Source organism: Vicugna pacos, chromosome 13 (assembly GCF_048564905.1).
Source record: "Vicugna pacos chromosome 13, VicPac4, whole genome shotgun sequence".
Classification (NCBI taxonomy): domain Eukaryota; kingdom Metazoa; phylum Chordata; class Mammalia; order Artiodactyla; family Camelidae; genus Vicugna; species Vicugna pacos.
In genome coordinates, this window is record NC_132999.1 from 54,861,389 (window position 1) to 54,886,167 (window position 24,779).

The 24,779-nt window shown below is 45.9% G+C and overlaps 1 long non-coding RNA gene across 2 annotated transcripts; it reads right to left on the reverse strand.

The window, feature by feature from the left end:
* Window positions 1-19,638: 19,638 nt before the first annotated feature.
* Window positions 19,639-23,545, reverse strand: LOC140700967 (uncharacterized). Of its 2 annotated transcripts, none has more exons than XR_012079732.1 (3): window positions 23,498-23,545; window positions 21,178-21,483; window positions 19,639-19,732 (listed from the first exon to the last, which is right to left on the reverse strand). It is a non-coding gene; the product is annotated as an uncharacterized lncRNA (long non-coding RNA). The 2 variants fall into 2 exon arrangements; XR_012079733.1 differs by lacking the exon at window positions 23,498-23,545 and adding an exon at window positions 23,358-23,424.
* Window positions 23,546-24,779: the final 1,234 nt, after the last annotated feature.

Sequence of the window (24,779 nt, forward strand, 5' to 3'; positions counted from 1 at the left end):
CGTTATGAGTCTCCTCTCCTCCCCGCTTAGCTGCATCAGGGATGCTCAAAGCAGTTTGCAGCAGCTGGGAACTGGTTAGAAATGCAAATTATCCAGCTCCATCCTAGACCCGCTGAATCTCAAACTCTGGAAGCGGGGCCCAGCAGTCTATTCTAACAGGCCCTCCTGGTGATGCTTGCTAGGAACTCAAGCACGAGAACCACAGATCCACATCCTCCTCCTCGCCCCGGCCCTTCTTGTCCACCGTTCCTCTGAGGCATCCTTTAAGAAGCTCCCCCATCGCCTCGACAGGCCAGAGGGAACTTTCTCCCCTTTCCAGGGTCTCCAGCGTTACGAGCTGTGCTCTTCTCTGGTCTGGAACCAGCACCTTTTGCTACGCACCTGTGAGGTCCCTGCAGGCAGACGGCCTGCCATCCCCCAGTGCATCCCCAGCTGCACGTGTACTCTGATCTTTGCGATGGGTGATGGGTCCGCTGCCAGCCCACCTCTTTTATATGTGGAGGAACGGCCATCGACAGTCCACTCCCCCTTCCCCTGCTTGTGACCTAGTGAAATGAAGTGATTTAAAGCACCCATAGTCTGGGTTTGAATCTTGGCTCCCCCACTTACTAGCTGTGTGTCTGCAAATAAGTTTCTTAACCTCTCTGTGTCACATTTTCTCATATTTAAAACAGGGATAATAATACCCATTTCGAGGACGATGGCAGGAATTAAAGATGATAATACATGTAAAGATTAGGACCATACCTGTCGTGTAGCACACATCATACGTGCTAGAAATGGTGGTACTCTGGGTCCTGTCTAGCCACGCCCCCAGCCTTAATGCGCTCCTCCTTCGCTCCATGTACCTGGACCACCAGCCAGACTGGGCTACTGTGACTCCCTGAACCTGCCACTCTTTGTCATGCCTCTGCCCCTTTGCACAGGCTGTGATGTCTAACTGGAGTGCTTTTTCCTCTTCATTTGGAAAGCTGCTTGCCCACCCTTCCCGTTCCTGTGAATAGCTGTTCTCTATTCAAACCTGATTGGCTTAGCTTCTCCCTCACCCCCCGCCCACCGCCCCAACACATACTCAGATCTCTCCCTCAGCCCCTTGGGTGTTTAAATGCCTAGTTTGATGTCTGGCTTCTCTCCCAGGATGTAAGTTCCCTGAAAGCAGAGTCTGGGCCTTATTTACTTCCATATTCTTTGTCTGGCTTTTCGTGGGTGTTTAATACATGTTTGTAGAGTAAAAATTAGGAGTGAATTTTAAAAGATGAATTAAAGTTACAGGAACTGACAAATAAAGATCTCCAAGATATAGCGAGTGAAACTTTAAAATGGCAGAAAAATAATAGGGTATAAATCATATGTAATTACGCTCCCCAAAATGTTTTTCTGCATATATATTGAGTGCCTAGAAAGGAATCTGGAAGAGTGAACACCAAACTGGTAACAGGCCTGGACTTGGGCAGGGAGACTAATGTCAATGGTGAGTGAAGGGGTCTCTGTCAACTTGTCGTGCTTGAATAATTACAGAGAAAATGAATTCAATGTTAGCTTGTATATTAAAAACAGATAAAATAGTTACCCTCTTCCTGTAAAAGGCTGTTGTGGAACCCTCGCCTCACTCTGCTCCAGACTCAAACTGGACATGCTAAGCCCTTTCCACCACAGGGCCTTTGCACTTGCCACTCCTTCTGCCAGGAACGCCCTTCCCCAGCTTCTAGGTGGCTGCCTTCTCTGCATCATTCATATGTTAGAGGCATCTAATTCAGCCTATCATCCCCTCTGAGAGCCCTCTGCTCTCTCACCATGCTTAGCACACACTGAAATTATTATTTTCAATCTTTATTTGTTCAGTTGCTTACTGTCTCCACTTACTAGAATATGAGCTGTTTGAGGTCAGGAACTATGACCATGTTTCCCCTGCTGCACCCCACCGCCCAGGACAGCTCTGGCATCTAGTGAAAGCTCCTGTAATATTTATTGGATGAATAAAATCCTCTTTAATGGTGCCTTTTCTCTTTTTTTGGTTCAATGTTCTTGAGCTTTTTGTGTATGTCTCTCCCTCTTTCTTTTTTAACTTCTTTAGCTGAAACCTCGACCATCAAATATACCCCTGCCCTCGGAACTCTGGGGCTGTCACTAACTTGGCTCCTTTAAAGAACTGCCCAGTGGTGCAGATAAGCTTTTCAGGCCACGACAGCAAAGAAACACAAGCCTAACCCTGCAAAACTCAAAAGCTTCTCGGAAGAGATGGTCAGACCCTGTTCCAATGAGCATGTGGCTGCTGATGACAGCATATTGGCCTGTGCTTTCAAGACCAATGTGTTGTTTTCCTTAAGAGCCAAAAATTTATTGACCGTCATGTATCTACATGATTCAAGATCCAAAAGGACGAAAGCATGCCTCTCTGTCCCCCTTTCTATACGGCAACCCATGTAAGCAGCCTCTCACGTAGCTGCCAGAGATTTTTTCACATGTTCAAGAAAGCACGTATATATGTTCTATTTTCCCTCTTTCACACACATACACATGATGGTATACCGTACACACAGTTCTGCACTTTTTTTAAAACCTTATTTGGTATCTTGGAGGTCTTTCCATGATTAATAATCAAAGGGCGTCCACATATTTTCTTACAGCAGCAGAGAGAGGAGAATGCTTTCTTCCATGCAGTGGTCCAGGTGACATTTACCAGGCCCCTGCCCAGTGACATGATGGTGGTGGTGAAGATCAGAGGGACTGGGATCTGAGTTCCAGCTCCACCACTGCCCCTTGAGTGAGCCGTTTAACCAGAACTTCTGTGCACAGCTCTGAAGGGGACTGTCCCAGCACCTGCCTTGTGAGTTGTGGCCAGGATTAAGTAAGGTCATGTGTCGGGGTCTTGGCCCTTATACATAAGGTATGTGATAAATGGTGGCTGCTATGACAAGTATTATTAATTATAAAAATAAATATTATTTTTAGTAGTTGCATCTGCTGATCCTAAACTCCTACCATTTCCCTTGGGGTTTAACAGATACACAATACTATATATAAAATAGGTAAACAACAAAGACCTATTGTAGAGCACAGGGAATTATATTCAATATCTTGTAATAACCTACAACAGAAAAGAATCTGAAAAAGAATACATATATACGTGTGTAACAGAATCACTTTGTTGTGCACCTGAAACTAACATAGCATTGTACATCAACTAGACTTTAATAAAAAATTTTAAAAAAGTAAGTGTTGTCCAGTCCCAATTGCTCAGCCAAAGGGTGAGGATGGTGGATGCTGTGACATGAGTGTCCTGTTGATCCTCTGTTTAGAAGAAGCCATGCTGATGGCTCGTGGCTCCTGGAAGAAGCCACACTGGTGGCCTTGGTGCATCTGGAAAGGAAGAGCTCTGGGAGCCCCCCTCCCCTTCGTGTGAGAGGGGAGAGGAGCAGGGGCCACCAAGTGAGCCCGGGAGGCCTCGCTATGCATCAGGGAGACAACGGGGTGACAGCTTTCTTTGCAGCCTCGCAGCTTGTTTTTAGTTCTTAGTCACTGGACACATTTTGGCTTGAAGCTTTTTGGATGTTGCTCAGATCCTTCGCTCCATTTCCCTTTCCCGCGTAGTGGCAACTTCTGCTTTCCTTGGAGAGTTGTCATTAACAAGAGGTGATAACCAAGAACAGGACGTTTTTCTAGTTTTCCTTCTCATGTTTGTTCCTTGTCAGCCTTTCGTTTTACGAGTTTCTAGTTATCAGAGGAAGCGAGCATCTGTTTGGAGAGCAAAAAGAGAATTCCATGCTCCCATTGTCAACAGTAATTTCTATGAACACTTTCATACTGTCCCTTCTAGCCAACCTTCTACCCACTTCAACATCTTTGAGATCGTATCATAAAGTCAGTTTTCTATTCTAAATTATTTGGATCAGCATTGGAGTGTCACCTTTCCTCATGTTAAAAATGTCATCAGTGTCCATTTTAATGGCTGCAGAATAGCTCATGGAGTGGAAATACTGTATTTCCTGTAACTATCTCTCTATTTTTGGACCTTTGGGTTGTTCTCATTTTATTTCATTTTCCTGGGCGTCCACTTAGAGCTTTGCTCCCATCATAGGGTTTTTTTCCCCCTTAGGTTTGGATCCCCAGAGGTGAAGTCCCTTGGCCAATGACTGTGAAGATGTTTAAGGATCTTGATTCGCCCCGCCCCCCATCACCTCCAATCAGTTTTATTTAAATATGGCGTTTAGCAAATCCTTCCTTCATAACAGACAGGGCTCTGACCAGAGTGACATAAATTTCACATTCGTTCCCCCTAAAGCATCTCCAGACTCCCTGAATCCAAGACCATCAGAACCTGGTACAAACGACTTTCCGAGGCACCCAGCATGGCCCTGCCGCACTGTCGAAGCAGCACAATGAGGACAGAAAACTCTGCCATGTGCAGCATGCCAAGTTTCAGCCGTCTCCACCCACCAGCCTATCCCTGTCACCTTGTAGCTGTGTCATCTTGTGAAAGATCTTAACCACTCTGAGCATCCCTTATCTTTAAAATAGAGTTGTGAGGGAGGGTATAGCTCAGTGGTAGAGCGTGTGCTTAGCATGCATGAGGGCCTGGGTTCTCCCCAGTACCTCCATTAAAAAAATATAAATAAAGCTCATTACCCCACTCCCCCAAATAAATAAAAAAAATAAAATAGAGTTAACCCTCCACTTACCCGAATATTGGCTGGTGACTTTTTTTAAGGTCACTACAGTTCTAAAAGTATTGTTCATTCACTCATTCGTTTACCCAATACATATTTAATTAATGCTGTGTCAGGCTGTGGATCTGATTCCTTACTCCCCACAGTTTCACCAATACTCGTTGGTTCTACAGAGACGTGAGCTGGGGGTCAGACAGTCATGGGTGTGGGACTTGAATGTCTCTGAGTGTCCACTTTCTCATCTGTAAACTGGAAGCAATAATGGTACCTGCAATGGAGAAATGGGGGTAAATGTTTTTGGAGATTGCCCCGGAACCTGTAAGGTGGCCGGGAGGATTTAATTGTGTAGTGTATGTACTTAGTAACACCCAGCAAATGTTAGCTATAAAAATGATTATCAGCCTGTTAGCACATTGCACAAGAGGGTCTCGAACAACTTCCAAGATAATCATCTCTCTCTATTTCCAGGATGACCAGTTGCCCTAACTCTGTTCCAGCTGCGAGGCTGCAGAGGGCGGGGAGGGGCTGATACTGCCTGGGCTCCTTCCGGAAGGCTCCCCACGGCTTGTTCATAGGGCTTGTTTGCCTCCCGGGGTCTGGTCACACTCCTGTCCACGGCAGAGTCAGATACAAGCGCACTGAGGAGTTAGAGGGCTCAGTGGAGACCAGACAGGCTGCATGTTGGAACAAGGCAGTGCCTGCATGTTAGAATAATGTCATGATTCAGGGTGACAATGTCGTAATGTCAGGATGTTAAAACGACTCAGTGTTAGAATGTGTGGATATTATAATTAACCGGTAGAACATTGTACAATCAGCCCTGTAAACTGGGTAATAATGGGCTTATCCATGAGATGTTGTCAAAACATTTGAATTTGATTATGACACATTCAGAATCAGCAGACAAACAACAGCCAAAGCTCTGTCTATTCTGGTTTAGACCCTTTTTTCTCTAAGATTTTTTTTAAATTAAAAAATTAACAATAAATACATGTTATTTGTAAAATTTTACCTATGGACTTTAAATTTTTCAGTCACTTTGAATATTCCGTGCAATCATCATACAGAAATATATTCATAGCAAAGATCAACGACCAAAAGATCTTTGGCTTTGGAAGGGCTTATTAAAGAGGACCTGGTTGCTTGCTGAATCTGTAGATGTGCAAAGCCACAGAAAAAAGGACGTAGACATTTTCTCGGGATGAGTGGTAATGGTTTTAGATAGAATTGTGAGGGGGGAATTCAGAACTGAACTGGCACCATTTGTGTATTAGCACACGCACTTGGGAACAGAATCAAAGATTAGAATGCATTTTTTGAGATTTAAAAAAAATTGATCATTTAAATGAATGGTGGTTTGGGGTGGGTTGTTGGGTTATTTGCCTGCCTCGAGTGCCCTGGGCATGGCACTCACAGTCCCTCTCCACTTCCTTGGGAGGCTTGTGGAACCAAGTGCAGACGATTGGTTTCAGATCAGACCTTCATTCGGCTGGTGAAGATGAAAAGCCCTAGAGAAACTGAGTGAGTTGGTCCAGCCATGTGGGGGCGCTGTGCAGAACGAGGAGTGAAATTTGACCTCCGCTTGACTGTGCATCCCCTATTCCCACAGCCCTACTGTCTCTGCTGCCCCCTGGGTCAGTGATCTGACCAGAGTGCCACGGGGGTGCTGGGTAACCCTGCCTCCTATACTTGGCGTCAGTGAGTTCTGCCTTAGAATAAAGCTAATTGTGTACATGTCCTTCTCAACCCACTAGCTGCTGACATGCCTTCGGTTCCTGAGATACATCTCATTTACTTCCATCTTTTTACTGAGAAAAAGAAATAGTTGCGGAAAGAGTCATCTGGTCTACCTAGAATACGTGAATATGGCCATTTTTAACAGCAAGAGTCACCAGCTCTGCCACTTCCTGGCTGTGTGATCTTGGGCAAATAACATAACCTCTCTGTGACTCAGATTTTCCATTTGTTAAATGGGGTTAATAGTAGCCTCATAATATTGCTGTGAGGATTAAATGAGATAAAGACCCCTGTGTGGTGCCTGGAACAGAGATGAGGTGCTTAATAAACATTATTCTATTTATAGGGAAAATGTGTAATAATTTTTAACAATAATCTTTCCTTTCTGTTTCGTCTCAACTCCTACGGATGTTCATGCTTTCCATCTTTCAATGCCCTGGTGTCACTTTCAGGCATAGTAACTTGACTCATCCCCAAATATGAACATGTTTTAAGTGATAGACATTATGTGCTTGGAGCTTCAGATGAACAGGAAGGATTTTTAAAAATTACTGTCTCAGAATCCCTTAGGAAGCTGGGAGCCATCACATGAGAGGAGGGAATTTTATACCTGCTGAAGCCTTGCCACATGCTCTCAAAGTTAGTTCTCACAGCCTTCACACAGGAGAAGTATCATTACCTTCATTTTACAGATGAGAAAACGGAGGCCCAGAAACCAGTTGATTTGGCCAAAGTCAGAGAGCCAGAAAGAGATGGCAGTTAGATTCTGAAACTTTGAATTCTTGATCCTAAAATGCAGTCTGTTTCCACAGGACACCCTGTTTTGCTTTCTGAGCCGGAGTATGACCCAGTTTTCTTCTGTCCCTGGGGTCAGGAGGCTGGTAAGACGATGGAGTGTAGGGTAGGATGGGGTCAGATGGAGAGGACGTGGTCCAAGTTCACAAAGTCCCACGAAGTACCTTCCAAACGAACAGCTGGGAGACATGGCAATAGGTCTGAAAATGCTGTGGCAACTTCCTGCGTTGGTCTAGAATACCTGGTTACTTCCTCTGTAAAGTGCTAAGTGTGTCCCTTGTGAGTGAGGTCCTCTACCCAGGGCAGTTGCGAGTTGGGACAGAGTTGATGCAAGTGAAAGTTGCTTGGAAAACAAAAGCAGATGTGCTAAGAGAAAGCAAGGGGCTCTAAGCCCCACATCCTAGTTGAAGTGTTTCGCCTCAGACTCCTTTTACGCTGAAGGGGAGGAAACTTGAGCCAGGCTCTCCACTGGTCCAGGAGGGGCTGAGGACGAGCCAGAATTATCCTCACGGAGGGAAAGGCAAGACACAGCTGGCCGAGAGAGTGAAACGAGAACACACAGCAGATAGGAACCAAGTCTTGAGGGCAGCAGCCGAGGGGGGGGGGTTGGGAGTGTTGAAGCCCCTCCCCCAGCGGACAATGGGTCAGATAAGGAGGCTTGGAACCAAGACCAGGAACCAAGTAAGAGGTCAGAGGGCTGCTCTTAGGTGATATGGATGCCGATCTAATGGCCCAAGAGATTCACCCAAAGCTCAGACCAAAGGGAAGGGTTGTTCAAGATGGCGGGCTTACAGACACAGGGAAAGGATAGATTAGTGCAAGAATGACCTTCATCAAAGTCGCTCAGCTTGGGCAATCAACAGAGAACTCCACCCAGGAATCTAAGACCCACGGGCCACCTCCCCTGTCCACTCCTGCTGAACCACGAAGTTCTTTATCTAGCCCCCGAGGCCGGAGCAAGCCACAGGCAGCGGCTTCTCATCCTTTCGTCTCCAGCCATAAAGAGACAACAGAATGGAAAAATAATTAAAAAATAAGAGTGGAGGTTGGGGAGGGGGGTGGTGTGCCTTGGTAGGGGGGAGAGCTGGGGGCTGGGGAAGCGATTTCCAGAGAAGAGACGGATGGAGGGTTGGAGTGGCTGGCGTTGAGATAACCAACAGATGCGATTCTTCAGATAAGCGTAGCAATTTAGATAAATCTCAGGCTTTGGAGCTGGTCGCCTGCGTCCCCTCTCCTCCGTCTGCCTCTTTTCAATTTTATCTCTGAGCCAAGGGAGGGGGAGGGCAGGGGACTCTGAGGGGTGAGGAGATGGGAGGAGGGGAGGGCAGCGAGGGGGGCCAACTTCATCTTCGGGGCCTTTGGCTTTTCTTTTTAATGTGTTTTTCCCAGAAGGTGGGAAATGCCAACACACACTCGGAGACCTAGAAGGCGGCCTATGTTTTTTAAAAAGCGGCGGACAAAAATCAAAATATTTGAAAATGTATTTCATGGTAATTATGTCATATTTCATGGGCTGGTGCCACTACTGAAAGAGAGGCTGAATGCCTTAATTTGTATAGAAATTGTAATCATTTGTTCATTTCAAGGTGAAAATTGCATTTTTTAATTTAAATTGTATCCTGCATGATAGTCTATTATCTAGTAAAATTGTCTCCATGTCTGAATGCCTTATATGCAGCTGCAATGCTTGTTACAAATCCACTTATATTCATAAAAGCAGGTGGACATCTCAGGAAATGGAAGCCGTTGTGTGAGCGTGAGTGTGGAGGAGCGTGGATGCGTGTGGATGCGGTGGCTCCTCTCGCCCATCTCGTTCCTGCGTTCTCGACCCCCCTCCTGCAGCCCCCAGCCTCCAACTCTCATGTCAGCATTTCCAGATCTGCTTAACAAATGATAATTAGTCGGAGTAAATGAGGAAACGGCACAACGTAGAGAAATAAGCCCAGGACTGAGTCAGGGGAGGGGGCAGGGCTCTTTCACCACCTTGCTACGCAACCCTGGACAGATGACGGCCTTGCCCCCACTCGGGGCCTCAGTTTCCCCATCTGTAAAGTCAGAAGCTTGTGCTCACCACGTGGCAGCCGGGTGGTTAAGAGTCTGGGTCCGTAGACTGACTCTGAGTCTTGGTTTTGCCGCTAGCGAGCTGCGTGATCTGACCCAAATTCCTTAAACCCTCTGGGACTCAGCTTCCTCCTCTTTAAAATGGGGGTAACAATGAAACCTACTCCATCTGGTTGTTGTCAGCAAACTACCACCGGTGGGTCATATCCACCCATCCCTTGTCTATACAGCCTGCCAGCTTAGAGTGGTTTCTACCTTTTTAAATGGTTGAAAAACAAATCAAAAGAACAATCTATTGTGACATAAAATTATAGAAAATTCAAATTTAAGCTCCCATAAATAAATTTTACTGGGACACAGACACACTCATGTGTTTCCATGTGGCTGCTGTCCCCTATATCAGAGTTGAGTAGTTGTGACGGACACCATATGGCTTGCAAAGTCTAAAATATTTACTCTCTGACCCTTTATAGAAAAAGTTTGCCAACCCCTGAAATACCATAAGTACGGTGCTTAGCCCGGTGTCTGGGATGTCATAAGCACAACTTCTTGTTAGCAGTTGCTGCAGGGTGGGAGACTGAAGGAAGTTTGGGTGTCGGGAAGAAAATCAATCCATCAATCAAATGTGTCCAACGGTTACCAACAGTTACCACCTGTCTCGTAGGTGCAGGATTTCTCTTTGGAGGCAAAAACTAGAACCAGGGACCTTGTTTTCCCAGAGGAACTTTACTCAGGATTTTTCTTTTTTTTGGAAAATTCTATGGCATCTTTTCTTAATCCTGTAGTGTCAGAAGGGGCTCTGGACCAGAAGTAAGATGCTTTTATCCATCCACCTGCCCTGGGCTTTAATTTTCCACGTAAAATGGATCCCTTCTAGCAAAAGTTAGAACTGCCACGTGTAGAGGGTGAACATGCTTCTGGGCCTGTAGATAGTTAATTTCTTCCTCTCCTTTCACTGCGGCCGACTCCTTGGTCATTGGTGTCTATAAGCACCTACTTCCATCTTTCAGCCGGCTCCTTCCTTCCTGACCATCTTCCTCCCTCCCTCTTCCCCATCCCACCTTCCCACCTCTTCCCTCTTCTTCCTTTCCTTCCCTCCCTCCTTCCACAATTTCCAAGTTCCTTTATGTCCCAGGCACTGTCACATAGGAGACTCCATGTGGTCCCTCTTAATTCCAGGCTCCCTTTGGCAAAGGAGAAAGACACCTGAACTCAAAGCCAAGCTGAATGTCCTTTGGTGGGTGACTTCATCTCTGAGCCTCGTTTCCCCAACCAGAAAATGGAACTAATCGTGTCCCTCCCCCTCACAGGACTATGGGGGAGGATTCAAAGATACGGTGTGTGTCAAAATGCCTTGTCAAGTGTAAAGAGTCATGCAATTGTTATTTAAGGATTTGACCTTTTCTAGGACTCAGGTGGGAGATGACTTGCCCAAGGCCACATGGCTAAAAAGTAACCTAGATGAGTTTAACACCAATGCTTCGGTTATGGACTGAACATTTTTGCGTCCCCCCCTTGTCCGTATGTTGAAGTCCTAACCTCCAATGTGATGGTCTTTGAAGATGGGGTCTTTGCATAATTAGGGTTAGATGAGGATGGGTCCCCATGATAGGATTAGTGTCCTTATAAGTAAAGGAAGAGACATCAGAGCTGCATGTGCACTGAGGACGGCCATGTGCACACACAGCGAGAAGGCGGCCTTCTACAAGCCAGGAAGAGAGTCCTCACCAGAACCTGACCGTGCTGGCACCCTGACCTCAGACTCTCGGCTTTCCGAATTGTGTGCAAATAAATGTCTATTGTTTAAGCCCCAGTCTACAGGGATTTGTTACAGCACCCCGAGCAGACTAAGGCACTGGGCTCTTAACCACCCAGCACGCTTCCTCCCTGGGCATATTTTGTGACTGGAAGAGAATGCCACCCTTCTGTTTGCAGCTTGGGGGAATTTTGGGTAGGAGATAGTTAGGGTTAGAATTCCAGGTTCTCAGTTTCCCCACTGATTGTCAACTGAATGTGTGACAGAAGCAACTGGGCAACTAAAATAATAATAATAATAATAATAATAATAATAATAATAATAATAATAATAATGCCTGGGGTTCATTCCCAGAGGTTCTGGTTTAATGGGTCCAGGAAGGGCCTGGCTGTTGATGTGTTTTATCGCCCCTCTCCTTGCCCCATTCACCCATCCCTCTGTTATTCTGCACAGGAACATGAGACAATCCCTACCCCTTCCCATCAGCTCCAGAAAAGTGAACAGGTGCTGGAGTGGTGGGGGTGGAGTGGGGATACAGCTCACATGGCAGGTCCATCCATGCCTCGTACCCAGCCAGAATTCCTGGAGGGCTCCCAACACTCTGTGCCAACTCCTGAGAGTCTGGGAACGTTGAAATGATTCACCCAGAGCGGATCCCGGGATTGGAGCCCCAAGCCAGCATCCCTGGCCAAGGAGCAATTGCACTGTTGAAGAGGGGCTGGTGGCGAACCGAGGAGCAGTGGTGAGGAGTCTGCAGATGGGCTGCTTTCTTGGCGATCTTCCAAGTGTATTTAAGCATTAATAACAATATTTAACAATTGCCGCAGGCCTGCTCTCTTCCAGATGCTTTGTTCACATCATCTCACTGAGGACCTACTATGTGCCCACCTGTTGCCTCAATCGCCCGCCTCTCCTCTTGGCTTCAGTGCCATCCTCTCCTGCTTGTCCTCTCGTCCGCAGCTGCTCCTTGGCTGATTCTTTCCCCGAATTCTACTCTCTTAATTCTAAAATCTGGAGTGCCCGCAGCCCAGTCCTTGGCTCTCTTTTCTTCTGTTTCTACCTCACCCCCTAAGGGGTCTCAGCCAAACTTAAAATATCAACCAAAGTCATTGCAGAAACATCACCATCTCCTCCAGCTACACAACTGTCAGGTAATGTTGACTTCACCTGGGAATTCTCAGCTAAACAGGCCTGTTGAATCTCTGCCCCGTATTCTACTAAAATAAAATCCAAACTCTTTGCCAGGATCTATAAGACCTTCCATTATCTGGTCCTTGCCCATTTTGCCCTGCCAATCTCCTGCCCCAAATGAATGACTGATTGGCTGACCAAGTGAACAAGTGAATGAATGAATTTACTGGGAAGGGCCTCTGCTGAAAATTTAAGACATGGACTTAATTAAGCTCTGGTTACTCTGGAACTTTGGACAACTTTTGCTCTCTTTGGACCTTTGCTCTCAAAGGCAATAAATTCTAGGAAGTAAGTATTGTTACACCCATTTTATAGATGGAAAAAAATCATCTTGGAGGGGTTAAGTCCCAGGCCAAGGTCACCCAGTAGTAGCTGAGAGCTAGGATTTGAAGACAGGTCCATCTAGTTCCAAAGCCCCCACACACTTTTCACTGTGCTTCCGCTCTGAATGTGTCTCCCATCTCAGAACCCTTCCCTTGGTCTCCAGGTTGGGACCAGGGGCACATCCAGCTACTGCTGGAACTCGCCTTCCTCCTTCCTTCTGGCTGGGAGCTGGGACCCCCTCATTCTGCAGAACCCTCCATCCCCCAGGCCTGGCCACTCCCACACCAGCTGCACAAGCTTGGAGAATACGCTTTGTAAACCCCAGCGCACCCAACTGAAAACGGGCACTCAGCCCCATCCAGCTGTCTTCCGGAAAGAACCAGATCAACTGCTACTCTGGTAAAGACGGAAAAATTCCGTTAATTTACTGAGTCTGGACACAGTGTGGGATGACTGAAGCCTCAGTCTCCCAGCCTCTGTGTAATGGAGCTAACCCCCTCCTGATCCTCCTCTAATCCAGAATTTCTCAACCTTGGCACTGTTGACACTTGGGTCAGATAATTCTTTGCTGTGGGGGCTGCTCTGTGCACTGTGAAGTTTACAGCATCCCTGGGCTGTACTCACGAGATGCCAGCAGCAGCCTACTCACCCAGTTGTGACAAGCAGAACGACCTCCAGGCTGCCAAATGCCCCGAGGGGCTCAGATTGCCCCTAGTGGAGAATCACTACTCTAATCTTAAGCATCGCTTGATCCTTACCTGTTCTAACAGGGTGATAACCACCACCCTGGGTGGTTGTTTTCCATGCAGTGAGCTTCTAATGCTAGTGGCCTCCTGTTGAGCACCTACTAAGTGCCGGGCATAGACTAATTCAATCCTCACAGCAGCCCTTTGGGGGTAGGTATTATAATTACCCCATTTTACAGATGAAGAGACAGGCACAGAGGAACGAGGTGAGTCGCTGGCTAGGCTGCCTGCTGGGCACGTGCCCATATTCATGTTCTCATCCACTCCTAGCAGCTTTGCAAGTCACGCTGTCAAGATGCTCAGATTCCCAGGAGGAAATTGAGATTCCTGTGGTTTCCATGAACTCACCCAGGGTCCTATAGCCGTGGCAACTGGCAGAGTCGATTTGGGTTTGAATTCAAACTTGATGGTAAAGCCCCTTGTCTTCCCACCTCTCCCGGTTGCCTTTTAGAGACTTGCAGGTGTATTTCCAGCTTGACAGGCACTTGGAGATCGTTCACTTACTCAACAAATATTTATTGATGCCCACTCCATGCCAGGCCCCATGGTTAGGAATGTAAGCTTACCAGAGACACTTGCTGAAATCCCTAAGGATGAGACGATGTGGGGTCTGGGATTTGCTCCAAAGTATGGATGTAGCGGGGAGGTGGGCAAGGGTGCAGATGAAACGAGCTTGGTGGTGAGTTGATAATTACTGGAGGCAGGTGATGGCTTCATCTTTACTCTTGTGGAATTTGCCATCATGCAATAAGTTTAGAAGAGTGGATACTGATTCCTCGTCTGGGTTCCAATCCCAGTTTCACTACCAATGGTATAGTCTTGGGTAGTTTTCTCTGCCTTTCTAGACCTCGGTTTCCTCATTTTCAAAATGAGGGGATAGTAATTTGTAACTTGCAGGATTGTTGTGATGATTAAATGAGATCATACAGAGTGGGTGACCGATCCTGAACAGAGGAAGGACCTGGCCGAGAGGGGGGCTCCTCGGGGGTCGTGGCAGCTTGTCTTTCTTCATTGTAAGAACCTCAGTGTCTATAAAGGGGCAGGGAGACCCGGCCTCATCATAGAACTCCTCCTAGTGGTGTCCTTGGTCCATTTCCAGCCCAGGTCGCCAGGGACTGCTGCTCCCTGTGATGACCCTGGAGGGACTCTAACCCCAAGTTACCCACAGAGCAAGGTGAAGGCAAAACTCCTAGTCCCCACGAAGGCCTCGGAGTCCAGGCAAGTCTCCCCTCGACCCCAGCTGAGGCGAGGCCTCATCTGGAATTCCCGGTGGCCAAACTGTCAGCAAGATCCCTGCAGAAGCCGCAGATGAATGGCCCCTCCCACACACTCGGTCCTGTCCCCGCACCAGCGCTATTCTCCCAGGGAGCCGGCCCCTTTCCTTCCTCAGCTGTCCGTGCTGGCTGAATCATTTCGATGTTCTCAGACTCTCAGGAGTTGGCACGACGTGTTGAGGGCCCTCCAGGGATTCTGGCTGGATACTGGCCATGGATGGACTTGCCATGTGGGCCACCCTCCACGCAGTGCCTGTCCACTTCCCCTGGGTTGATGGGAAGGGGTGGGGATCATCTCATGCTCAGAGGGCTGCTGCTCGGGGAGGGACCTCTACCCAACAAATATTCCATGGATTGCCCTCCATTTCCCAGACTGTCTTGCAGCAGTAAGTTGGAGCCATGTGGCCAATTCCATAAGAAGAGAAACCAGGCAAATTCTGGGCTGAGGTGGTTAAAAGTCAGTGTGCTTTGGCCACCCTCCCTTTTACCAGCCACAGTGACCTGGGGGCCATACATTCCAAATGCTATAGGGACACAAAAGAGAAAACAAACCTTTATTGTGTAGGGCCACCAAGATTTAGGGGTTATCTGCCTCTACAGTAGAGCCAAGTCTCTCCTGGCGGATACAATAGGGTCTGTCTAAAGGACCAGCCTCACCTCCGGTGTCAGGAGACTGCAGGTGAGCCATGTGGGCAGCCAGCCATATCTTCCCAATGAAAACTCTGCACCCTGAGGCTCAGGTGAGCTTCCCCGGTTGGCAATAGCCTGTGCATGTTGTCACACCTCTGAGCCAGGAGGGGTTGGTGTGGTCTATGACTCCACATGGCATGATGCTCCGTTTGGAGCCCTCCTGGATTCTACCCAAGCACCTCTTTTCTAGGCTGATTTTAATCTGTATCCTTATGCTGTCTTAAACCATAACCATGGGTGGAAGCTCTTTCAGTGTTTTCTGAGTCCTTCCAGCAAATTACCAAACCTAAGCGTGGGTTTGGGAACCCCAAAGTCAGAAAGAAGTGAGTGGCAAAAGTGAGGGTGATCTTACGGACCACACCCCTCACGTCACAGTGTTCTCGCCCCCAGGCCAACCCCTGCGGAGGAACTACACGACCACGAGGGCAGTGGTGGCAAGTGGATGCCTCAGAGCAGAGAGAAAAACTACCCTCTGAATAAAGGAACCAGGTAAAGGGACCTCAGGTTGTGAAGAGCGTGGGAGAAGTCCCAGGGTTTTACTATTTTAAAATCTTGTGTCTTCATTTCAGGAAAACGATTCTTTGAGATGAACTGTTTTCAGCTGTTTAAAGAGATGAGACACACAGGCCCTTATTCAGTTCAGCCAGATACAACAATCATATTTTTTTTTTTGTCAACCACTCCTAGATTTGGCTGCAAATTCCCACTTGGATCCTGGTTCTCTTACAGAGAAAAAAAAAAAGTCTTCCCTTTTATTTTGAAAGTTCAAACAGCTGGAATCCACTTCCTTGCTGGATAGTCCACTGCTTTATCAAGAGTCCGTGAGTTTGGGGTGGTAAACCCAGGGGTTAAGAGCAGCCTCTGGGGTCATTGGGTCTGGGCTTTGAATCTGCTCTACCACTTCCTAGGGGTGAAACCTGGAGCAGGACCCTAATTTCTTATCATAAAATGGGCCATCTTGAGAATAAAGGGTGATGGTATATACAGAATGCAGTGTCTAGCACCTATAAAATGTGTCATTAGTATAATATATAAAAGTATTGGGTCACTATGTTTACACCTAAAACTTATACAAAATTTTAAATCAACTATGCTTCAATTTTTAAAAAGCAACGTGAACCACCACCCCTTCATTTAAAAAGTATCATTTAAGAAAAACTACACTTAGCAGCTTCTTTGGGTGATGTTAGGCAGCTCCAAGCATTAAAACTGCCTGTGGAACTGGGAGTCCAACAAGGCACAGAAGCTTGAGGTCAGTGGGCAGGGAATTTATGGACCAGTGGTCACATGGACCCCATTTACCTGCAGGTGGCCAGATCTAAAACCTTGTCTTTCTGGCCATGGGATCCCATTTTCCAGAGGATTTTAACAGGATCCAGAGACTCACAATATGATATTCAAAAAGTCTAAAATTACTTGACATATCAAGAGCCAGAAAACTCTACTAAACCAATTCTCAAAAGATAAGACAATCAACAAATGTTAACATTGAGATGATCCAGATATTGGAATTACTGAAGACTTCATTTATATTTATAATCATACCCTCTGAGGTTAAGGTGAACATTCTTGAAATAAAGGGAAAGACAGAAATTCTTAGGAGGGAAATAGAAACTACAAAAAAGAACCAAATGGAAGTTTTACAATTGAAACCGACAATATCAGAAAATTAAAAAAAGAATCATTGGATGAGTTTAATGGTGGAATAAAGTTAATAGAGAAAATAGTCATTGAAGTGGAGAACAGATCAATAGAAATCATCTAATCCAAAGAGCAGAGAAAAAAGTTTGAAAAAAAAAAAGAAGGGCACCTCAGAGACCTGTGGGACAATAAGAAAAAAATCTAATGTTTCTATCACTGGAATCCCTGAATAAGAGAAATAAGAGGTAGATACAGGAAATATATTAAACAAACAAACAAACCAAAGGTTGAAAATTCCCCAGACTTCAGTGAAAAATCATACATTTACAGATTCAAGAGGTTAGTGGGCCCCAAAGAAAACCAGCCCCCAAAACAACCTAATCAGACTTCAATTAATCAAAGATAAATAAAATTCTTTAAAGCAGTCAGAGAAAAGCTATATGTTACATAAAAGGGAACAACAGTTCGAGGAACTGTAATGTTTCACCAGAAACCATAGAGCTCAGAAGACATTTGGACAACATCTTTTCAGAAAAAAATAGCCATCAACCCAGAATTTTATACCTAGCAAAAACATCCTTCAGATATGAAGACAAATTGAAGATACTCTTAGAAGAAGAAAAACTAAGAGAATTTTTATCCAGCAGATATGCTGTAAAAGAAAGATTAAAGAAAGTCCTGGCTGAAGGGAATCAACTCCAGAGGGAAACTTGGAACTTCAGGAATAAAGGGAGAGCCACAGATATGGTAGATATTTGAGTAAATATAATAGACCATTTTCTCCTCTTAAGTTCTTTAAAATATTTGCTTGTTTAAAAAATGTAACATTACCTGGGAAGATTCAATGTGTGTACATGTAATACACACCACTCTAAATTCAAGGGCTGTAGGTTGTATGTTTTATTTGAAGTTGTAAAATGTCAATGTTAAGCAGTCTGTAAAACAGTCAGTTATGTATTTTATAATCCATAGACCAATCGCTGAAAAATAATATAAAGATCTAGACCCAAAAAGCCAAGAGATAAACTAAAATGAAATACTAAAATATAGTATTAAAAATCTAAAATAAGGTGGGGAAAAAAGGAAAAGAGAAACAAATAAGGTTACAAACAGAAAAATAATAAAATGGTAGACCTAAATCCATCTACATCAATCATTACATCAAATGTAAAAGGTTTAAAAATAGCCCTTAAAAAAAGAGGTTGTCAGACTCTGACCACGCTGTCTGTAGGAAACCTGTTTATGTATTTATAAAATTATACTTTAAAATTTCTCTAGGGTCTGTTTGCCATTTAATATTTATCAAAACCTCAGTTGGAGAAAAGAAATGTTAAATGTAGTTTTTACCCTGCCTTGCCAGGTATTCCAAAATGCCTTGGATCAAGTGACGTCAGGGAACACAATGTCTGGATCACATCCCGCTCTCACTCCTCTTCATCTGCCACCAAGGTTACTTTGACTGAGTTACTATTAACCCATATTGATGATCTTTATGAGAAATAATCACTCACAAAACTCACAACACACCTCTATACATTTTAAGAGTTTATTCTTGAAATGTTATATATTATATCACATTGTCCTATTTAGGAAGATGCCAGAGAGAACCTTCCTTTAGCAAGTTTCTTATTTCTCATTGACATTGATATTTGGATGACTCATCAGGTTTCCCAATTTCCATTGACGCTAGGAAGCTCCAGGAACCTCTCCTTAATTTTAATAAGCATCCTTACAATAAAAGATCCTATGGTCACATGAGTTTGTGAAATATAGGGCTAAAGAAATTTAAATGCATTTCTTTATTCTGCCCCATTTAATCTTCATAACTACCTTGGAGATTGGAAACATCATTATGCCAGTTCTATAAATTGTAAGTTTGGACTACTTGCCCAAGATTAGCCAGTTGTGTTAGGACTGGAACACAGGGTGTCTGACTTCAGAGTTTACCCTTTTAAAAATGTATAAAAATTGTGTATATAAAGTCCCTGGCACAGAGGAAATGCTCATCCTAATGGCATGGGCAGCTCAAGGGCTGGCCTCAAGCATGGCTTCACAAAAGGAGAGAGTTCTATAGGGTCAGGCAGGTGTGATCCAGCCCAAAGAATCAAGGAATCCAGCCATCCCTACCCCAATACCTTCCTAAGTCCTTTTGTCTAGGAATGCTCCTGCCAATGCCAATTTTATCCAAAGCTGCTTTAATAACCCACAGACCTCATACGGATACCCTAATCCTCACCCTGATTTTTCCTAGATCCCACTTTCCTCTCTTGAAGGCTTTCTTCAAGAGATAAATTTGCAGGGCTGAGAGCAGGGACTTCATGGACTTCAAATGCATCACGGAGGTAACCATTTATTGGTCAGCTGTGTACCGATGAACGTGGAGGAGGTAGAACCAGACAAGTGATGTTTTTGCTAAATTTCTTGTATAATGGGTCCCAATTCTTAACTCCTCTGTAGTGAAATTCAACATCCATACTTTTTCCATGCCTCAAGATGGGTGGAATGGACTTCCCCAACCCTTGAGTTTTGGCTTGCCCATAAAACTTGTCATGGCCAATGGGTTGTTAGTAGATCTCACAAGAGAAGCTTGAAGTGCGGCTTGAAATGAGACCCCTTCAATGCTGATGCTCTGTAATCATGGCCCCGTATCTGTCTTCTTCATGGGCTTCCCAAAACAAACATTGTCAGACTTACAGCCTGAAGCCCAGCTGCCCATCTGTGTTGTTTTTCTGTGGAAAAGATTACTACAAACTTAGTGGCTTATGACAACTCATTTATTATCTCATGGTTTTTGTAGGTGGGAAGTCTGGGCATAGCATAGCTGGATCCTCTGCTCAAGATCTCGCCAGGCTGAAATCGAGAAGTTGGCAGGGGCTGTGATCTCATGTGAAGGCTGGATGGGGAAGAATCTATTTCTAAGCCCATTCAGGATGTTGGCAGAATTCATTTCCTTGTGTAGGACTGAAGTCCCCACTTTCTTTCTGGCTGTCAGTCAAGGGTCACTCTTAGCTCCTAGAGGGTGACCTCACATCCTAGCAATGGTCCTTTCATAACATAGCAGCTCACTTATTTAAAGGCAGAAGAATCTCACTCTAATCTGCTGTGATGAAGTCTTATGTGATGTAATATAATCACAAAGTGAGTGTCCCATCACCATTGCCAGATAACATAACAATGTCAAGACCACCCCAACATCTTCACAGATCCTGTCCACACTCAAGGGCAGGGGGCTATATAGGGCATGCTCACCAAGAGGCAGGAATCTTAGTGGACATCATAGAGTTCTGCCTACCGCAACATCCAAGCCTAAATTAGCCAAACCATGGTCAGTCTGTGAAGGTGAGAATTAATGCTTGTTATAAGCTACTGGATTTTGAGGTGACATCATGCAGCAGCATTGTGGCAATGGCTGGCTGATATGCTTCTTTTCAAGAAGCATGGCCTTTCTAGTTCATGTAGTGTCCTACTTCCATTTTGGGAAGGCAGTCTGCTATGATGGACAGGGCCCTGGGACCAGCCAGGTCTGGGTTTGAATCTCCACTCCTCCCATTCCTGGTTGAGAGGCGTTAAGCCAGTTACTTCACTTCCCTGGATCCATTTCCTCATCCAAATAGAGGGGCTCACATTGCCTATTTCATCTGGGTGTTGAGAGGGTTAGCTGAAACAATAAATAAGGGCCAGCTGGCACATAGTAGACTCCATAGATGTTAGCATCCTATTCTCGCTAAAGCTTATATTTCTAGCCAATATGCCCATGTCTTCAGAGAATGAATGTGGTGTGAATACTGGGACGGGCCACTGCACTGCTGAGATCCATGGGCTGTCTGGGTGGTACCTCACCACCAGATGAGGGCGTGACCTGCAGGGCTCTCTGACCTTGAATGGACTCTCCATTTGAGCCAGACTGTGGAAGGCAGCCCTGCCTGGTTTCTATGGGGTAGAGACCCTGGGAATCCACCCTCAGACAAGACCCCTGTTCTATTTCTCTGGCACCTTAATTTTAAATTAATTTAAAAATGTGACATGGAAGCCTTCTTTTGGAGAGCTAAGTCTCTTCCACTAACCAGCAGTGTGAGCTTGGGCAAGTGACCTTAAATTTATGACCCTTGATTGCCTTGATTTCTTCCCCAAACATTAAGGGTAAGATTCCCACCTCATAGGTTGTTATGCTGATGATATGACAAAAAGCGCGTGCCTGGGCCCATCACAGGAGCCTGGTAGATGGTGTTCCCCTTCCCACAGAGCAGAGACTACCTGTGTCTGTTCTTTTAGTGCTGCTCCCTGCCCCAACCTACCTCCAGGAGAAGAGCGCAGAGCAAGTGCTTCAGGAAACATTTGCTTTCACTTTCTCATCTTTAGCCTCTTTTGATCCTCATGGAAGTTCTCTGCAGCAGGTGAGTGTGGTGGTCCTAAGGGTTGTTCCCAGTACTTTTGCCTCCCACCTCTCAGGTACAGGGTGGATTACACTTCCCTGCTCTGGTTCAAGTTCACTGTGGCAACATGACTTGCTTTGGCCAATGAAGGGTGAGCTGAAGTGTCCAATGTCACTTGGGTGGAAGCTTTGGAAGACAGTGCATGATTCACCATGTCTCTCTTTCTTTCTGGAACCAGCAACCAGAAACACTCAGGACAATGCCTATTCTCTACCAGGCTGACTATGATTAATATTAAACATGAATATGAATGAGAAAAAAGGTAAACCCTTGGTGTTTTAAGCTGCCGAGATTTGGGGTTGCTAGTTATTGCCTTCCAACCCGATATAGTGGGACAGACTTTATCTCCATTTGAAGGATGGGGAAAAATGGCTTGTCTCCAGTCACACAGAGGGCACTTGAGACGAGGGGCAGGGCTTTACCTCAGAAAGCACAGTTGATTTTTCCCAGGGTAGAGAGCACAGGTGACGGGGGCACTGAACATATTCTCCCTGGTGCTTCTGGGAAGTGAGTCCCTGCTCCTTGCCACAGCTGTTTACATGATCGGGAGCAGGAGTGATTTCTGCTCAGAGTAAGTAAATGGAAGCCTGAGGAATGGAGGGGATGGAGTTCTGGAAGCTGTATTCTGGGGACTACTAGACATTCTACACTTAACTTTGCAACAGACAGGATTATACTCAGAAGCCCAGTCTCTGTTCTGTGTTTCCCTCCCCCATCTTAGTGGCTCCATTTATCTCCTGTCTCAGAAGCCTCTTTCCTTCGCTAGTAAGTTTTTCCAAGGAAAGGCTGTGAAACTCATCCACCATTAGGTGTATCTGAGCAATGAGACCAGGAACAGAGACTGTTATGTTACGCAGCATTGCTGTGGCAGGAGCTGATTGATACACTTGTTGAGCCAATATCCATTCTTCCCTTTTCCCCTTGGCACAGAAACCTGATTTTATTCTGGGTAATAGTGTACCTGGGCAGGGGACTATGTTTCTCAGCTTTCCTTGGGGTATAAATAAAGGTTGTTGGGTGGGACCCCTAGGAAAGCTCTCTAAAAGGGGGTCAGAGAGCTCTCTAGGGGTCTCCAGAGGTCTGTATCTGGAGCAACTTGGCAACATACACTCAGCATCCAGCACTTTGTGTTGCTTTCCCAGCACTGATGATGGATAGCTCCAAGCCACCTGTACACTCTCTGGGTTGCTTCAAGACCAGCCTTTGACTCAGCCCATTGTCACGGTAACCTGCAAGATCTTTAGATATCATCTAGCCAGCTTTTTAAAAATATATAGAAATAGGGTCTGAGAGGGGGAAGAAAATTGTCTCAGGACCCACAGCAAGTCATATGCAGAGCTAAGAGTAGAACTTGACTAGTTCTTGACTCTCCCCTGTATCTTCCTGACTTACCGAAAGACAATGGCTCTGTTGGGGTGGTGGGCAGGTAGGGAGAGAGACCTGGGGTGAAATGTGGTTGGGAGACATGGATCTAACATTGCTGCCTGGATTCCATATGAGGCTGGTACAGAGCTCATCACACTGCAGGGATTCTATGTGAAGAAGGATGCTGGGTAGCCTTCCAGCTGGTCTCAGACCCTGGGAAGAGAACTTGGCTGGGCTGGATGGACTCAGGTCCTTCATGTACGTCTTATTAATCCTTCTTATACACTTCCTCCCAACAACTCCTTCAACTTGCCCCTCTTTGTGTTCAGATCATCCAAGTAAAGCACCCAGCACCCAGCACCCTGGAACAACATTAAGTGCCCTCATTTAGAGCCAGGGGAACACACATGGCATAGATGGTGCTGGTCCTTGCCCAGGTGCCCTTTCACTGGGCCAGATCACCTGTCCCCTAACTGGTATGAATGTTGCTGCTGCATCTTTCTTGGAGAACTGCCCTCAGCCCATAGGAGCCACTTTGACTGGAGGCCCTTGAGGACACATGACCTTTACCCATCCACCCGCATCCCAGGGATAGCCTGGCAGCTAATGAATGATTGAACTGTGCAAACAAAAGTCCCCTGGTCTTAAGGAGAGACTAACTCCATGCTACAACTCACCCTCCTGAGCTCCCTGCAGTGTCAGGTGGAGGCTAGACTCCAGGTAAAACCTCCTCTCTGCTTGGCGCGTTCCCCAGCCCTGGCTTGCTTCCTTCACCCTCTTACAGCTGTCTCTTGAGAACTCTCCCTCAGTCACTCACCTGTCCAAGAATCTCCGTATCAGGCTCCACTTCTAAGGCACTATGGAAGCTTCTGAGCTCTCTCCTACCTTCCAAATTCTATACACTGGGAGATGGCCACAGAGGGTTCTAAGTCTAGCAACACGAAAAGTTTGTCCTGTTGAAGAAAACTGAGGTCTCACGGGAGAGATGCTTGAGTACAGTATCCATTTATCAAATACTAATGAATCTTCCACTCTGCGTCCAGCAGCTGCCTAGACCTGGGGGACCTGGTGGGGAGCAAGAGAAATGCAGTCCCTACCCTGACCCTCTAAATTAAGTCAAAGGGCTTCTTGACTGCCCCTTCAGTCCTTTTTAAAGGCAGCCACACAATGGCAATCAACTGAGTACATGGCATCTTGGAAATGCTTTTAATTTCTTTTTAATGTATATGTAACAGTTACGCCTGAGTTACAGAGGAAGCGCTTACAAGCAGGTAGTTAAAGCAAATGCCAGTTTCTCTTTCTAGTCTACTACTCCATATAGCTGAATAAATTATGGTGCGATTATATTTAAACACACTCCTTCGCGCCCACTCGCCCACGCGGACACCCCACTCATGCTCTCACGCACGCACACACACACACTCCCACATGGAGGAAAATGGCTGTGAGTCAAACACGGATGCAACCAAGTTGCAGTTCCTAGGAAGAAGGAATGATCTAGAGTGCTATGCAGATAGTTTCCAGGTAGAGGATGGGCCTTGTGAGAGCTGACAGAGAGAGCACTGGATACACATAGGTCTCTGAGCATTTCCAGATGGCGGCCGGAGTGCCCCCCGCTGGCCTGGGTTTGGTGCCTCTGCAGGAGGGGAGGAGAGAAGATCCGTTGACCTCAAAATGCACCCATAGCGAATGGCACCCTCGGGAGCTTGATGAGAACAACCATCAGAGAGAGGCCCCAGAGCGTGTCTTTTCTGGGCAACCACGGAGTTTCACAAGTTCCAGGATCCAAATCTCAGAATGCTTTACCCGCTCCGCCTCAAACAACATTGGATTTCAGTGGAGGGATCAAAGTCTGGGACCCGCCCGGTTCTCAGGCCATAGCCAGATTGGAAATCTGACCTTCTCCCTTGTCTTCTGGGCAAACCAACCTCTCTCTCTTGATTCTTCTCTCCTTCTCTCTCATTCCCCGATCTCTCTGCTCCTTCATGTTCCTCTGGCAAAAGAACGGCAAATGTAAATCACGGAAAATATAAAAGTATAAAAGCAGACCTTGGTTCTTACACATCACTTCTTTTTTTTTTTTCCACAGCAAGAGAGAA